Source organism: Aptenodytes patagonicus, chromosome 1, assembly GCF_965638725.1.
Source record: "Aptenodytes patagonicus chromosome 1, bAptPat1.pri.cur, whole genome shotgun sequence".
NCBI classification, from domain to species: domain Eukaryota; kingdom Metazoa; phylum Chordata; class Aves; order Sphenisciformes; family Spheniscidae; genus Aptenodytes; species Aptenodytes patagonicus.
In genome coordinates, this window is record NC_134949.1 from 70,843,194 (window position 1) to 70,861,884 (window position 18,691).

At 42.7% G+C, this 18,691-nt stretch overlaps 1 protein-coding gene across 12 annotated transcripts in view; it reads right to left on the reverse strand.

Annotated features, from left to right (window-relative positions):
- Window positions 1–18,601, reverse strand: part of MICAL3 (microtubule associated monooxygenase, calponin and LIM domain containing 3) — a 165,789-nt gene extending 147,188 nt beyond the window's left edge. For 11 of the 12 annotated variants that reach the window (XM_076341695.1, XM_076341685.1, XM_076341675.1 and 8 more), the window contains exon 1: window positions 18,496–18,601. The gene's annotated coding sequence lies outside the window, so the exon portion shown is untranslated. Of the gene's footprint in view, window positions 1–6,575; window positions 6,640–18,495 lie in introns of those variants that run through there. The other variant, XM_076341627.1, reaches the window with a different exon arrangement.
- Window positions 18,602–18,691: the final 90 nt, after the last annotated feature.

Consider the following 18,691-nt stretch of genomic DNA (forward strand, 5'->3'; position numbering starts at 1 on the left):
ACTTAAGTGATTACGGTGGGGCTTTTCCTTCCCATTAACTAACCTTAGGCATTCTCTCTGTATTTTCAAGTCTGACACTTCACTGGGGTCAGAGCCTTGGATTTCTGATCATGAATCTTATTTTTCTGTGGAATGTACAGAATTCACAGCTCATTGTGGATACCAGAGAGAAGCAGCATGATGCTGACATCTGCCCAGGGTCCCAAATGAGCTTCAGTGGATCATCTGAATCCAGGTTTGTGAGGAAGGCCACTTGGAAGGATACAACTATCAGTGTACTATAACAAAACTGATCCTCAAGGCAAGTAGGGAAGGTAACTTTTGCCCACAGATTCCTGTTGCAGCACTGCCTGGGCTTAGAGACTTCTTGTATAACATTCCCATGTCAGAAAGTGCTAGGGATTACAACAGCAAACAAACAAGACCAGCAGATTCTTGTTACAACTGCAACAGAGCAAAAGAGAATTGGGGAAAGGTGCCTTTCGCTTGTCCTTAACAAGAGATCTAGAGTGCATATGGAGGCTGAAGACATAGCTCAATCACAGAACAAATACCTCCTAGGCCTTCAGTCAAGACACATAGTTCCAGCTTAGATTTGTGGCCTCTCTAACTGCCAAGGAAGGAGGGGATTTCTGTCTTCAGGGGAGAAGTTACAACACAGTTCATAGCAGCCAGGGCACACAGTTTTATTAGTAGTATTATTTTTTACCACTGCTGTTTACCAGCAAAGCAGTCCAAGTTGTACCTTCATATCCAGCAAGTCAACCATTCAAAAAAAAACCCCAAAACCCTACTCAGAACATGTTTTTGAAATGCATCTCAGATGAGACTGTGAAAGAACTACCCAGATCAGAAAAAGGAGCAAGTCATTTGCTCATTTAAGTGTTTTAAAGTCAGAACTGAGCCAAAAAAAGCCACCATACACACTTCCTTCAGCTGGCAAACTACACATTCTCATATTTGTTCCTTATGCTCCTAAGTAAAATAAGAGAACACAGCTACGAGTCTAGGGGTTGTTTTGATTTCTTTTTATGCCTCATCACCAGTGCCAATAGTGGTCTAGGAATCATTCACTAATTATCATTCTACAAAACCAGAAGTGAGCACTTCTACTCATAGGAGAACCTCCCCCTCTCAATCAGAAGCATTAAAAACAGTCAAAAATCTGGAGTCTTTCAAAAGCACGATAAAAATACAAGACAAGTCAGGTTTACTGAAGTGAACAAGATGGCATTAGAAGACAGAAGCCACATAAAGCTGTTCTGCCTCCTTCCCCTTCTGAAGGCAGTAGTACCAACTTTTTTTTTTTTCCTGTTACTCTGATGTTTCATCCCTATTAATAGGCCAAGCAGGAAGAGTTCTGCGAGTTTCCGTACGTTAGCGCTGGCAAACTGAGCTCCCTCATTTCTATCGTTTAACTTGAAGCACACAGAGAAAGGTCTCCGAGACGCTACCTAACAACTTGTGGAGTTGTCAGGTAGTCATGTGGAAGTCATTTCCATAAATTAGTTGGCAAGCAAATAACTCAGTGTTAGAAGGCACACAGGAACAAACAGGGAAGAAAGCATCTGCAGTCATACTGGCCGATATTAAAAAAAAGTATACCCAAGGGCATAGTGATTTCAAGGGAGGAAATCCACCCACTGGGAAACATCATAACTAGATGTAGCACACACTGTCTCATACCAGAAGCAGAATGCTACATATTGCAATATGAAGGACAGGATCACTCACTGCCTTGCAAAAGGGTAAGCACGTGCATGTTGGTCCTCAAATACCAATTCCAATTCAATTAAAGTCTGAAATTCCTATTATTGGACTGTCTATTAATTCACTAGTTTCCACTGTATGCAACTCCTCAAGCATTGATTTCCCTGCCTCCAGATTTTTTTTCATCTGTTGTAATAAGACACCTTAAGAAACCAGCAGGTATGACTGCTGCCAGAACTAGTATTGTACCAAAAACCGCTATAATACGTATTTCAACTGAGGAGACCAGCAAATTTATATGGAGTTCAGGCACTGATTATGCATATAGCTAACATCTTTCTTAAAAAAGCAGTAGTTGGGAGGTTTGCAGGGAAGAATCCCAATATAGTCCATATTCAGCACTCAAGATCTGTGTGCATCATTACATTGACAAAGCCACTAAACAGAGTTACTAAAGACAGGAATGTTTCTTCCTTGGTTTCCTGGAAAAGAGCACTTAATGATACAAAATTACAAGAGGGAGTAACTAAATACCTCAGGGCTGGCCTGAAGAATAGAAGGCTTCAGAGGTAGAGTTAGAAGTATAAAAAATAGCAGCTTTCAGACAAAAATGACAGAATAGACACTGAAATAACAGTTTAAAAAAGATACTGTAAATGTTAAAAGCAAAACAGGCTCCCTCCACTGTCGGTCCTCTGAAAAGGCCAAACACCTTTTAAAAACAAGACTACTAAGAAAGAGACAGTAAGAGAGCAGAACACTGTATTTCCATTTCTCAAATTATCACAACTCCGTAGTAAAATCATAGAATTTACCTGAGTCTGTGTTCCCCCTGTGAATCAGCAGTCTTTCAACATTTAAATCAGAATTATAGTTGCACCAACAGAATTATTTCAGAATCAAATACTGAAGCTCTGGCTACAACATCTTTTTGTTAAATGAACAGAAGTGGTTCATGGGGACCATCAGGTGTGATGGAAATTTCAGAAACACTACAGGTGTCAAGGAGGGGCTTCAATAACACTGTAGGTAGGCAAATAAAACACGCTATTAATTTCTGAAGCATTCTTGTAACTAAACCCCAACTTTTAGCAGATCAGATCTGGTAATGTAACTAGGAATCACCAATCTCCTAAAAAAAGCAAGCACAGGAGGAGGGGGCACCTTTGTCACAGAACAGGCTCAATGCATACATCCCTAGAAATAACTCCCAGCATGCAGTCCAATGAAACTGCCAACTTCACCACCAGCCACCCAAATTCTAAACTGCAGAGTGTATTAAAAAGGGTTGTCACATTCACTCTAACACCATTCACTTTCCTCCCTACAGCATTACTAGGCTTGCCTACCTGGGGATGTAAACCGTGTCACACAACAGCAGTTCCCATTCAAAAAGTCACCAAAGACAGGAATTAGAAGGTTTTCAATAAAGGTTTTAAGCAACTGGTAGTTATGCTCAAAAAAACCCCCTAGGGTTCATGACTCTTTTGGGAAGGGAAGAGAAGGTATAAATTTTTATTTTGCTTTTTAATACTGTTCTGCAAGTATGCGTTTGTACACACTGTTTGCGCCAAATGGCACAGTTACAAGCTATCACAATTTTCCCAGGCCTGCATCTATTCACACCCACACTGGTATCTTGCAAATCCATACCCACATGCATATGTAAAAACAGATGTAGGGCTTCATTAGTATATGCATAAATATTCATTAGTTGCTATTCATGCCCACAAACACGTATATCACATCTGCAAGACAGTGAAAAGTTCCCTTTTAACGTACTGATCCCAGGAACAGGAAGAGACCTAGATTCTTACCCTAACTGTGTCTAAGCTTATGAAGGTCAACTACAATACGATAACACTGTATTTCATTATCTTCCTTCAAAAACTGAGGGGACACAGACTTTTATCCCTTTTGTAAAATGGCCGGAACAGCTAGAGATGAAAGAACTTCAGTGTAACATTAGATCAATAGTATTTTCACCAGTTTAAAAGGTAACACTACTTTCCTAGATAAGAACAAGCTACAGACAGAAGTCCTGCAATGCTGCAAATGCCTATCTAAACTAGAGAGCAAAGTACAGGAGAAAGACAGAAAAGCCACTATCAGTATCATTCTCCTGCATACTCCACCCCGGTTCGTATGCAAGTTCTGTGAAACAGGAAAGATAGCTGGATCCTTCCTTTCCAGTTTTACTTCCTTTCAATTTCTCTTTTAGGCTTTGTATAGCTGAGTAATGTTCAGACCATTCGAGGTTAGGACCTCCGATTTTTCACTAGCATTTATTTTAAAACTACACTGACTACACCTGATTTACACTTCTTCACAGGGCGGGCAGGGCATCTTATTTCAAGTGTCTCTGCAGAGAGGTAAGAAACTCCATCCCTGAAAGCGGCTGCTCATCTTTAAGTGGTGAGACAAATCTCCTTTCATTCTCCGAGTACACTGAGGGTCAATTCCACCCAAACACTTCACAAACAAGTCCTGATATACAGTCCACCCCTACTTATTTTTACATGAAAGCATCATCCTGAGATCACACTACAGTAAAAGGTGCCCTTCTGAATCAGTGCAAAGTCCTTTGAAAGAATCATAAAGAGGAGCTTCATGGCTAGAAACATCTCAGTGTAACCCAAATGGGTGCCTGGAATATCAGTCTGAAAAGTAGCTTCCCCCCCCCCCGCCCCAAAAAAAGGAAAAAAAAAAAAAAAAATCACAGTTTTTTATTGTTCCAACCATTTTACCAAGCTACTCCTAATTGCCAATTAACAGGAAAATGCAGTCATTTTTTTGATTATTAGAAGCCTTGAGTTTTTCACATATTCAGTAGGAATTAAGAACAAACAACTAGCATATATTTTGCTAGCACAAATATTATGAGGTCATGTACAGGAAGAGGTAATTTTTCTTTATAAAACCAGTTGACATAGGTAGAAGCAGCAACCATGTTCACAAGTGCACAAGCACAGCTGAAGAAGTTAGTTCACTGAGCTAAGAGGGAAAGCAGACAGCAGCTAACAGAACAACTACATTCTCTCAGAAGTACTGCTCCATCCATCCCTCCGCTGGGGCACTAGAGACACAGAACGTGGTCAGAATACAAGCCTAGGAACCAAAACCCTACACCATAAAAATAAGAATAATGGTTCAACAGACAGTGATTTTATGGCACCTCATCTAACCACTAGCTGTATTTTCTCTCCTTTGTTAACTTGCATCTATTGCCTCTTTCTTTCATAGAAGCTATAGCCTCTTGAAAATGTTGCTCCCTTTTCTCCACAGGTATCAAGTATATCCTCCCAAATACAAGACCATCAAGCAACAACTTTTTTTTGTCATTCACTGTGCTTCCTCCTATACCCCAAGAAGCACTGACGGTAGCCCTATCTTCACTTTACCACCAAATCATCCCCACCTGACTAGTAATGCCATTATAACAGCTATGGGACTCCAGAGTAAACCTGACCAGGTTCACTTTTATTCCAACAAGTCTATTTTTAAACCCAGATCAGTTTTCTGATCAGACTATGCACACCCAGACAGCTGTGCTATGACAAGAGGAGAAGTGGACACAGCACCCTAGGATAAAAAAAAAAAAAAAAAAAGATCAGCTGGAGGTAGGGGCACTGCACAAGACACTCCTAAAAATCCCCCCTTTGTAATTGTTTTCCTCTTGTATTTCGCTTTAATGATTGCTTTTATTGTTTCAGATCTGAAGAACCTGAGGGCCTTAAAGCCTGTCTATTTACTGAAAAGGAATGCACTTCACTGAACAATGTAGCTACAGGAAAGCTGTATCTAAAGACTGTTTAGAGAACAATGAACAGTTGTCTTGATTTAGAATCTTCAGATCTGTAACTTCACTACTATCAATATTTAAACCAAGGGGAAAAAAAAACCACAACTCATAGCAAGCACTATATTCACTTTACCCCACTGGCTCTGCAGTAACAGAGCTTAGCTGAGAAAAGTCCTGGTTTTAATAACGCTGCCATACCAGGGAAAGGAAAATCATTTTTATAAGTGAAAAAGCACAAGTCAAGCAAGAAAGGAATTTTGTTTGTTTGTTTCTAGAGTTGCCTTTTTATTTAAGAAAACACAATGGAAAGCATAAAAATCTCAGAAGAATGAAGCAGACAACAGTGCCCTAAGGGAAAGGGAAGGAACACAGAGGCTGCACTCCAACAGCAGGCAAGAATTATTGGACTGTAGATCTCCAAGTGGTGTGGAACCAAAGCCCCCCCCCCAACCCAAAAGTATATATTTATGATTACACATGGGTTGTCTTCTCAGTAGTTGCCATGCTACAGTATGCCTGCTAAGCATCTACTTCATCCTGTCTGTGGGGCTTTTTAAAGTCAATTCAATACCCACAAAAAGAGATTCGGCACATCTTTCAGGACCCTGGGGATAGCAGCGTTTACAAGATCACATACAAAGGTGACAAGTTGCAGCTATTATACTTTCATCGAAAAATCAAAATGGATCTCTGAACAGATGCAGGACATTTAAACTGCTTCCCCCTAACAAAAGGGCCTCCCTGAAAATATTTTCCTAAATACCAGTCACACATGGATTGTTTCACTGGAGCAGACATTCAAGGTCACTCAACCCCCAAAATCCTACTTTTTCCTCTAGCTAGTTTCTGTGGATCCTCAGATACAGGACCCTTAAAAGCTTTTTCTCTTTTCATAGCATCATGTCCAAGCACTAGCATCAAAGCCTGCTATGTTTTGCAGACTCCAGCATTAACCAATGCTTCGTCCTACATTTACCCAAATTCTCAGTAACAGCGCAGCTATTTAATGGATTTCCCCACCAATCTTAGAACAATGCGTGCCACGTACCAGATGTTCACTCACCAGGAGCTCACAGCCTGCCACCAAGGGGGGAAAAAAGGTGGGCAACAGCTCTTAATTCTTCTGTGTATGGCTGAACAGTGTTCTCCCTCCTGTGTGCTGCATTCTGTATAGCCACTGCAGTGCTCAGAGCAAGCAGACTCGCAGGAGCAGCTGGAAAACAGCTTTGCATCTTCTAAGCTGAAGATAGGTGTCCATCCCAGATGGAGGGTGGTTCTTTCACAGTAAACCTATCATCTACAGCTCCCTCAGCCAGAGGGTGGGTCACAGTGACAAGTGGCCATTGGAAGGTGGTAACTAGGGCAAGACAGAATAATAAAGCCAGAAAAATTGTGCGTGCACGTGTGTGTAGGAAGGGAAAAGAATAAGTGGAGCAAATAATGAGGGAAAGAATGGAGTCGGTATACAAAGAAAAATACTTACTGAACAGACTATTAGTGCTGCTGACCTCAGTTCATTCCTCTACAAGTTTTAACTCTTTACGATCAGGGCTTTGCCTGGGAGAGAAGGTCACAGCTCATTTCCACCACTAGCCTCCCATAACCATTCTAAGATAGAACAACTAGATCCTGCAGGTGAGGACACACTCCAGCAATGGGCTGCTGCTCAGTTTCAATGCTCTAGTAAGTTGTCACAAATTAGAACATGCTTATCAAAACCCTGGTCAGCCCATCATGTTTTTCCCCCCTCCACCTCTACAGAAAAGCCCCTTCGAACCCAGAGTTGAAGGGGGTGGCTAGGGTTCACATCTCCACCATTTTTAAGACCTTGAAAGAAAGGAGACTTTTTCTGCAGTACCTGAATATTATCAGGTTATAAAAAGTTAATGCCTGCCAAACATTCCTTTCCACAACAAGGACTGCTGTATGCAAGTTAATCTCACACCCATGACCTTGTTTTTGCCACCTAAAGATTTTGCTGTCATAACTGAAACTCCATAGATACTGCATGTGTTTGCTGCGCGTAACTGTGGCATAATCTCCAATATGTCACAGCAACTTGTATTTTGCACAGCAGGAGCTATCCAATCAAGTGGGAACACTAATATCTTTTGCATTTCTACTTGGGGAAACAGGAAAATACAGTATTTTATAACTGAAAAAATATACTATGTATTTTAAGTCATTACTGCATTTGAGAACAGGATCACAGAATCTACTTGCTCTCAGATTCCCTGATATTTATTAAGGATATTGCCTCCATATTGGAGCCTATACGATCAAGCAAGCAGCAAACCCCAGTAAAATTGTGCAATATGCAGTGTAACTTAACACTAAATGTCATGACTGTGTTACACGGCCTAGCATTTAATTTACAGCACTGAAAAAGCCTTCTAGCCCATACCACTGTAAAGAAGCTTTTCTAAATACAAGCCAAAGTGTCTGACTTTGTAGACAGACTGAAGGCTGCTCCCATTCTTCTGTCAGGTGCCAGAGGACTCCATTCAGTCAAGTCACAGAAATTAAAACTGAGCATTTGCAATTGCCATTGTAGCAAATGAAGCACAATTCTAGTAAATAAGTCAACCTAGCTTAAGCTACGACAGCTGTTAGAAGGACCATGCTCAGCTACCCACTCTTGTGAATCATTTCCTGAATTGCCGTAATTAGCACAGCATTGTAAGGCAATTCATCCTCAAATCCAACAGAAGAAATTAACACTCATCTTAATTTACTGTGTTAATCTCACAGCACTTTATTCCCAGTCCATTTCAGAGTCTTCCCTTCATGATCCACCTCTGTTGTGACACCAACAGGAAAAGGAACAACCGAGACCAGCTAGTGTTCAGCAGACACTGGCCTGCTGGGTTAAGTCTGACCTATGCATCTCGAACCTACTCAGCCATCTTGTCCTCTCCTCTCTTTTAGCTTTGTTGTACTTCATGTTTCTGAAATTCCTTGCTTTCTTAAAAGTCTAGAACCAAAGTACTATGCCCGATAGCTGAATTCACCAGACGCTGACTGTGAGAAAGCATCATGCCTGTAAGTTATCACCATGATTTGCATGAATGCATAATAAAGAATTCACCAGCATTGTCCTCTACCATCAAAAAAGCCTTGACTGCCTGGGATGTTTTCCTGTATGCTGGTTGATCCCAATAGCTTTACGAAACCTGTTAGCTTCTCTCACCCTTGGAGATCCAGACTTTTCATATTATAAACCTTGCACTCATTGAGAGTTTGTTGAAGCATAAATGTACTTTAACAGTCAAATGAACAACAAAGGGCCTTTTGTGATAGCTGAAGAGTACAGGAATAGAGCAGCAAAGGAATAAGGACTTGGAAAAAGACAGCCCCTTATATTTGGATGTAACATTCTGCAACAACTGATTAATCATCTGATTTATCAGTGACATGATATGATTTCAAACGAATACAATAACTTTGTTAAGTGTAATTGTTGTACTGACACAACTCATCTGAAGACTTTAGACTAAGAAAGAAAACGATATAAAGTAGAACCGCTACAATGCTGCAGGAGTACAACGTGATAAGGAAATCTGACCTCTTGAAAAACATTTGCTTTGAAATTTTCTGGCAGAGGGTAAACAGTAAAATCCCCAGGTTTTTGGCACAAAGAAGGAAGACTTACAAAATGCTTCTCCTCAAAAAAGTAAAGTTATTTTGCTTGTGTAACAGCACCTTATTGCTCCACGGGAGCTACAGTTCCAAGGTAACTATCTCAAGATGCAGCCCATCTTAAGATGGCAAAATTCATCACAGGTGAAAATAAGTCATCTTTTTATAGCAGAGAATGAAGGATAGTACACAGCAGTTCCTGAAATAAAACATTTGGTTTTGACAATATTTCAGTTTGGGAATGTCCACAATTTAAACTAGAGTAGAGGAGTTTTGAGGAAGAAAATTATGAAGTAAACAAGTCATCTTGTAGAACACAGTTTCACCAACACTTTCAGCTAGCCCTAGAGAATAGAAGAGACAAATATATTTTTTCAATCTACCCTTTTAGAGGATTACTAAACATTTTAATTCCTTCTATCCTAACACTGCAGCATTTTTGAAGACTGTTGCTTCAGTAACTATTTAAAAATAAACTCTCCAGAGAGCACATAGCACTAAAAACAAGCCTCTCCAGACTCATGAGACATCTAGACAATCGTCCACAAAAGGGCACATTAGCAGAAGAATTCTCCTACAGAGGAAGAAAACATCTCAAGTGACACTCTCCAAGCAATTTAGCTGCTTTAGACCACAGTTGAGACTATACCATTTCTAAATTAACATTAACTGATTCTCCTCCAAGGAAATAATACAGCAAACTGCAGAGCTAATCCAGTCCACGAGACATGCCGCGGACACATTCTATGTTCCTACTGGATCCCCCTGTTAAGAACAGGCTTATGGCTATTGCTAACAGAATTCAGCAGTTTCTCCTCTATGCACCAAAGAAGGGAAAGACAGTAAACAGCCAGGAGGGAAAAAAAGAAAACGCCTGTGGGGAACACGAAACAGAAAAAGAGGGCAGTGGATTAAAGGAAGGAAAACATGTAAGAGGAAGAAGCCAGAAGGAACACTGAATAACGAACCTGAACAGCACACTCTGCTCTCTGAAGGCACCCAAAAAGCCAGTTTTCCAAAAAGCCAGTTTTCCAGTGGCACCATGCCCTAAGATGCAAGGATAAGATACCAGAAACACAGTCCACCGTTGCTGGGATGCCAGACTCCCTCCCTAGTGCTACTGAAGTTCAGTCTGACTGTGGCCAGAAGAAGGTTCTGCATCTTGGGGAGGCACTGGGAAGGAAGGGTACATAGAGATGAGAGGGAAAAGTACAGTCAAAAACCAAACAAGCAGATCTGGAGGAGATGAGAGAGGGGCTACATGTTGTACACCCAGCATACTCATCAACGAAGATCTCCCTCCTGTCCCAGAGGGAACAGGGATCAGGAAACTCATCCCTCCCTTCGTGAACTACACTGTGAATACACCCATGACCACAACTATATGAAGGACTGTATCAGCAGACTGTGGAATTGGCTCACCATACAAGTTGGCCACCTGGAATACCTTATCCCTCTTCTGATTTTAGTAAGTCCCATTACTTACTGTCTGGGTAGGATATGAGACCAGGGAAATGGGAACAAGTGTTGTATGAGTGCAGAGGGGTGTCTGAGGGACAGTTCAGAAAGAAGTCCACTCAACGTCATGAAGCCTGACCACACTGAGTGGAGCTAGAGATGAGGGAAGATGTGCCAGGGACATTTGCCCTGAATGCAAACCGGTTATTCCAAGACAAAGGTTCCCAGATAACAGAAACATATACCTCTCACAGATACATACCTCCTCATAAGCCCACAGAGTTTGTATTTTGCAGCTTTAGAAATGTCCCTCTGAATGATTTGAAGGTTGATTCACATCCTGAAATAAATCCACTGTCAAATAATATTCTATTCAATAGAACTCAAGATTTCCCAGCATTTGCCATTCTCAACGTCAACAGAAAAATCATATCTGCTTTCTTCCATTCTCATCCGATTTAAAAAAAAATAAAATCTTAGAGCAGGGACTTCTTTATTATGTATTAATACAATATTTGGCACAGCAGAGTCCTGAGTCGGTCTCTAGGCATATGCAACACAACAGGCATTATATGTAATGCAAAAGCAACAAGAAAGTATAAGGTACACTGATGGGCTCAGCTGTAGCCCATCTGCCTTTTCTCTCTGAGGGTACACTGAATACCATCACTGTGGAGAATTATTAGTGGAGATCTGCTACTGATGCTGTCACCTTCTGGATAACTCCTCCATTTTCACATGTACAAACTCCTCTTTCTGAAGCACTGGAAGCAGACCAGGTATCACTGGCACCCAGCCTTTTCCTGTATTTCCTGGATGTGTAAGCAGCCCTACTCTCCCTGGAAAGTCCACAGTATGTTTAGATTCTGTGTATAAGCAGCAAGACAAATGACACTTATGAGATCTAGAAGAAACTTGGAATACCAGGTGCGAGGCACCGGCCTTCCCAGGCTCACCAAGGAAACTATACACAAAGGCTAACTCCAAACCAGTCTTTCTTTACGATCAATGCAGAAAGAGGCACAGCTCTACAGAATTCTGAATGGGAGCCGCACTTAATTAGTGATTTAGCGTGGCTAAGTGAATCATTAAAAGCATGCCATGCTCCCCAAAACAATTTACCCTTCCTGACACAGTCTAATCTGGCTTTTCTTTCTTAAACAGAGCAGAACTCTGTTTATAGCAGATGGAGTACCATACACAATGTACACAGACTGTTAATAAAGAAATAACTTTCTCCTACAAAAAAGGAGATTAGTGAAACATTCTTGGATTTGACTGTTTAAAGCAAGACTCCTAGGCAAACATCTGCCTTCATTCCTCATTTCTGTGCAGATCACCACACAACAGAGGAGATGAGAAAGGCTACTGTCCTCCCCTTCGTTTCTTCAGTCACATAACCATGATGCTGCAAGTGTTGGAGGACACTTCTCAACACAAGATCCAGAGTAGTGTATGACATGGGTATCACCTCATGGATATCAACTGGTTTTGCGCCCTTTAACTGTGTCGAGCCAAATTTGGTTTCTTGTTGCCTTGAGATTCATTTCTTCAATGAATCCTGAAAAAACGTAAGCAAGTGTTAAATGGTGCAAATCGCTACAAACTGCAGTATCTCACAAAAACGGAGCAGAGTTTATACTATCCTTTTCACAGGACCCAACAAGAGAAGCCCTTTTTAATAGTTGTGTAAGTATACACAGCGTATTTAGAAAGACTAAGAGAAGGGCAAGAAGGGCATCCCAACCATATCATTAAACCAAGGCAGTTCCACCAAGGCCATAAAGAGATAGAAATGTTAGATAGGACTCTCATGGCCACAAGCACATTTACTTGCATGACAGAGATACAAGATACGATCCCACAAAAATGCTGCTGTTCTGCCTACACTTTAACTTCCAGTGAGAAGTCTCCCCACAGACTCAGGGTAAAGAGATCTTAATAATTTAAAGGGAGGTCACTGGAAAACTTATGCTATCCATTAAGTCACTTTAGTTCAAAAGTTACTTAGAAGAGTAGAAGATTATACCCTAAGACTTCTTCAGACGCGCCATCCAAAGTTCATTCCAAAGCATCTTGCAGCCATAACAATAAAGGATATAACTAAGTAAAGTTTGAAAGGAAGAGATTTAATAAAAGTCTTCAATGCACTAAAATGTCCTCTTCCCTCAACCACATCAGCTCCCAGCAAGCCTTGCCTCACTTCAAAGCACTGCAGATTCAGAGGAATTATTTCCAAACAGCAGGGCAGAAAGCAGTAATACAGAACAATTTTCCTGCTGGCCAAAGAGGAAGTTGATGCAATAAGTGGGTTATTTCCCAGATTTTAATTAAGCTGTACAACTGGAATCCTAATGCAGGCAAACACAGCAAAAGACCCGTAACATAAGACAAATATTCCTGGACTGATGTTGGAAACAGTCAGCACAGAAAACTGCAAGATTTTACTTTTGTTTTGTATCCTACAATAATGTTTGAGATCACCAGTCTAAACCAGAACTCCAGTACATAACGTTCTACATAGGAGCAGAACAAGAAAACACACCTCTTGCACACAGAGACTCCAACTTGAGGGATGAGATGACTGCTGGACAAGTGGATCCAAAGGAAGAAGGGAGCACAGCAAAAAGGCAAAAACACTCATGAAGATAAGCAGTGGCCTACTCAGTCCACTGCTGGGCTGTTCTGGTTCAGTCAGCTCATGGCAGGGGAGGACATTCAGAACTTCAGTGCGGCTCCCATTCAGAACTTCTCTGAAGTTCTGAAGTTCTTCAGAAGTTCTTCTCTGAAGTTCTGAAGGCAGAAGATGAGGTAGCTCCGTAGATGTTTATGGGACTCTTCTTCATGATGGGTGAAAAGCATCTATCTGCCACTCCTCTTGCAGAATGAACAAGGTAAAGAAAGACCACAACAAGGCTTCAGTGAATGCCTAAAAGTTAGCAGCATTAACAGATGAGACTACATGTCAAATTCTCCACAGTATGCCACTCTAGATGACAGTCAAAAAGGACCAAGAAGAAAATTAGCTTATGTCTGTAGTTGTAGGACCCCACATAGGAATGATTTGCTAAAAGTCTTAACAGCAGACAAAAGAACCCCAAACATTTTCAGTAAAAATGGTCATTGTTTTGAACAGTTGAGTGTCAAAAAGAAATCCAGACACAAAGTGAGGGCAGCCTAGACTAGTTTTAACCATGTGGCTAGACACAAAAGATCATATCTCAAAGACATTGTGGAGAAAGAATGAAAAGGTTAACACATAACCCAGATAAAGATCTGGGGAGAAAGCAGAGATGACAGACTGAGAGAGACAGGAATGTAGTAAAAAGGGTTTCCTCACAATTTCCATAGCTTTCTTCAGTGCCCGTTCCCAAAAATGAAATGCAGTTTCTCATGTTGTCTACTGCAAAAACAACAGTTGCAGAACAGTTGATCTCTATTGGAGCAATCAGGTTTCTGTCTTCAGCAAGAAGCTACGCTGCTGCTGCTGCACACCTTTACCAGAAAAAGTTACGAACTCTCCTTAGGAAGTGTGGGATGAAATAGGTTCCTCTTTCCTGAAACAATTCTATTGTTAATTTACTGCTGTCTACGAAGAGCAAGAACTTGCATTTCCTTTCCTAGTCTCACTGAATACTTTTGAATTGAGTCAATTTCAATACCTCAGAAAAGAAAGAAAAACATCCTTCAGTTTCCTCTTGCTACCAAGCCAAATAATTGCTGCTTGATTAAGCTTTGAAAGAAAAAGCAGGGGGAAGGGGTGTCAGAAGAGAGGCTGCCCACGCAGGTGAGCAACCTTCCTTTCCTTAAATTGTTTCCCGTATCTGGGCACTGAATTTCTATCACAAGGAACTCCATACATAACGGCATCACAGTGCCTCTTCAAATCAAGATACAATACAGGCAGGAGAAGAGCTATGATCCAAGTCAGTTTACTGTTTACACAAAGAAACCAAATCCTGTTAGAGCCCTATCAACTACCTAGTCCAACTACCTCAAAATTAGGAGGAGACTGCAGGAACAGACAACAAATAATTCAGTGACTGTGTCCCCCACTCAGTTGGAATCCAAATGTTTTCATACCATTCACAAACACCGTCTACACGCAGATCTCATTCCTCAGAGTGTATGTTCTTGGGTTCTCCCAGAAGTACTTTTCCCTTTCTCCCTCTCCCTTGTGCAATTACAACAGAAGATGTCATTCAGCTGGGGGAGGGAGGGGGAGAAAAAGGAAGGAAAGGGCGGTGATTTGATGTTCCTATGCTAGCTTACCTCTTGCTCTGTCTCCACTGTTTTCGGCTCCCCTCCTAGTAAATAAACAGTGCCTGACTCTTGTATCTTACCACATCATTTCCAAACAGCAGCATGAACACTGGATCAGTATCACTGCTGCTTTATTTCCACCTATCAAATTATGAACAGCATCTCTGTAGCTGACACGTCAGTTACATCCTGCTAGTTTGCAAGGCTAAGGTCAGTTCTAGGCTCCAGTGCTGCTGGGAGACCTAAGAAAATGCAAGCCAGGCTCCCCTGATGGAGCTCAGGTAAAAAGCCACTTCCTGGATTTACCAGTGGGAACTTTCCCCTCTTCCCCTTTTTAAATGAAAGGTGAGATTATCGTTAGGATCTGCTACAGTAAAAGCACTCACCCAGGAAAACTCTCTCAGATCACATTCACACTCAGAGTATCTCAGCAGTATTAGAACAGTCATACAATATATTGGCAAAGCTGCATTTCACACCCATATACTAGCAACAGACCACAGTGTTAAGACAAGCCCTAAAAGCACCCATGTGCTTTACTCATATAACTGAATCTGTGCAAGGACCTTACATACAACAGATCATACTCCTGATCGACAGCTACACTGCTGGAAGATTTTAGCGTAGCCCTAGCCTCAGCTGTAAATGAAAGGATTTTTCCACCCCAGGCTGTTAAGATGTAGATCAACTGGCAGAGAACAGATTCCTAAAACATCAGGGCTGGAAGCTGCATGGCAGAAACAAGTTTTGACCTACCTGTTACCACAGCTGCCTGAGCCTTCTCTACTGTAATAGCACAAAAGCCCTAGCACCAAAGAAAGTCCACATACAGGCTCTGCTGTTGCTCTCACAGGCAATTTCCTGTGACACAGTCAAAAGAGAGCGGAAGTTTTCTGCCTCTACCAAAGAAAGACAGCAACAGCACGGACAGTTCTCCCTCTCCCTTTACCTAGAGCTACCCTGAATACTACTCTAAGATTACATTGGCAAGACAGACCTTGTGTTTGCAAAGGAGAAAAAAAAACTAATCCATTCATGGATTACTTAAGTGACTGAGAAGTCATTTTGAAATCCTTCACAGTGAGAGGAGCACATCCAACTAAGGACCAATTCTGCTTCAGCTTTCTCCAAAAGCAACATGTCACCAGTTCTGCATTACCACGTGTACAACAATAACTCAAGCTCTCCCATGGAAAAGTAACAGTGCTATAGTCTTTATCAAAGGAGACCAGCACCTGCAAAATAACTAAGATTTCTCATGTGAGGCATGTTTGCAGGATATTCGAAACCCAGAGAGGCAAGAAAGCTTAGAATAAAATGTCATCCTGACCTCAACCAGCTGTGTTTAGGTTTACATTGGGAATATACAGTCACATACTATTTACAGATCCTTTCTTAACACACAGGATTAGTCAGGAACAGGATTTGTATTCAAATTTATTGAAAATTGAAATTCAGGTACATGTCATTCATAATCAGCATAACTATTAGGGGGTTTTTTCTGCACAAATTCTTAAAAATAACTGTTAAAAGAAAAATCTTTACAGCTGCCCTGTAACATTTCAGAAGAGTTCCCCTGTCCATTCATTTAAGAACTAAAAGATTTCCAACTTCATCAATTAGCTGTAAGGTGTACCTTCCAACTATAATTTAAGATATGAACAAATACAAGTCTAGTGTATCTAGTTATATCCATCTGTGTTCTTGGACACAAATACTTTAGCAAGCTGCAAGCTAAATATAAACATAGCTGTTTTCTTAACTGTAGCACAACTTCTTCATTTTCAGCTGCAGATGAATGTGTAGTGGACTTTTGGCTGGTTTAAAGGGACACTGCCAACTTCAATCTAACTCTATCTAGTTTAGTGCAAGTAAGCTTTCACAGACTCTTAGACCAGTAGAAATATTCCCATGATTAAAGAAGGTAATTCCCATGCAATGAGTTATTTTTACTAAACACATCCCTGCAGTACGACCAACCCAAACACAAGTGCTGAAAATGTGACAGTGAAAAATAAGTAGAATAAGCACATTCTCTAAAAGAAATGCAGAAAGAGGTATTAGCATAACTATTGGGAAGAGAAGTCTATTTCAATTAAGTTCTTAGTTATACACAGAAAATCATGTTTACTGTTTGGTTTTTTTTTAAGCTAGGTTAACTTAACAGATAGTCAGTTTCTGTATATCCAGACTGTCCAGCGAGAGGCCATTTATTTGCTCAGCTTCCCCTAAGCTCCCTACACCAGTACTGACCCACTACATTTAAAGTGCAGAATAACTAAGAACCCTAATTTTGAGCCTTAAGCCTAACACTCAAAGAGATTTCCCACAGATTCTTCAGTTCGTTAACCTTTCAAAGCAGTACAACAGAATCAACAAAGGAAGTGGCAATTTTTGCAGTGCCAGACTTGAAAAGTATTCCTCCATCTCAACAAAAGTTATTGTCGATTGCTCCACAACACTAACCTTAAATGGATGACTGCATGAGGTAAGAGATGACTTCTTCGGAATATGGAATGAAGCTGTTACAGTGAATGCGTAAGCAGATTTTTATTATAAGAGAAGGAACCCTATGTTTAGAAGCAGTTACCCTTGTTAAGTATTCTAACACCCTAAACACATCTTAGGACAACAGCCTGCAGAGATTAATTCTGCATCATAAAAAAAAAAGCAGAACAGGGACAGAAGTATTAGAAAGCTGGACATCCCCTGTACTGAACATACCTATAACAATAAAAAGGCTAAAGGCTTAGGTCTACAAGGCAAGCAGAAGTCTATATAAAATGAAGCCGGTATATGCAGTTTCTCCTGTGGGGTTGTCACAAGCTACCCGACGATGGAAGCACTTGAAGTACGTTATGACACCGTGGTAGTCACCGCTGTAAAGTTTACCCGCGGCGTAACGCAACCCGCAGAGCAGCTACCAGCGATAAAGCCGACGAAGGAGAAGCACGCCATCAAGGCGCCTCGACGTGACCGAGCCGGCGGGGCAGAGCGCTGCCGCCCGCCCGGGAGAACGGAGCGCGGGCAGACCCCGCGCCGCAAGGCGCCCCCTCCGCCCTCCCGCAGGTAGCCTGCGCGCACCCCGTACAACCACCGCCGCCTCCTCCTCCTCCCAGCCCGGCACGAGGGGACGGAGGTGCCCCGGTACCTTTCGCTGAGCCACCCCCCCTCCGGCGAGGAGCGCTCGGGGGTCCCCGGGGCGGACGCCCGGCCGCCACCGCCTCGTTCCTCCCCGGCACCGAGCCGTGTAATCGGGTCAGGGAGCCGGCAAGGACCAGCCGCCCAGCTGCGGGCCGCCCCGGGGATCGGGTTTCGCGGCTGTGCCCTGCCGCCCTGTGCCAGCCCCAGCCACCGCCGCTCCCTACGGGCCCGCACAGCCCCCGCCCCGGCGCCGCACAGAGACCCCCGCGCCGCTGCCAGCGCCCGGGGCGCCGCGCCAGGCCGCTCCGCGGGCGATGCCAAGGGATGAAGCGGATCCTCCTCCTCCGCCGCCACGAGAGACGCCTCCCCCCGCCCGCGCGGCCGGGCAACGGCCACCCCACCTGCCGCACCGCGCCGCGCAGCAGCCCGCCCTCCTCCCTTCCCGGGGGGCGGCGGCGGGACCCCGCCGCCGCACTTGCCTTCGCCTCATGCTGCTCCGGGGGCAGCCGTCTCAGGGCTGAACACGGCCCGAGGTGCCTCTGCCGCGGGGGGCGCCGCGCTCCGCCCGTCAGGCTGCCGGCGCGGAGCGGCCCGACCCTGCCCGCCGCGGGAGGGGGCGGGTGAAGCAGCAGCGGCGGCGCGCGCACACCTTGGCAGCTACCGCTGCCTCGGCCC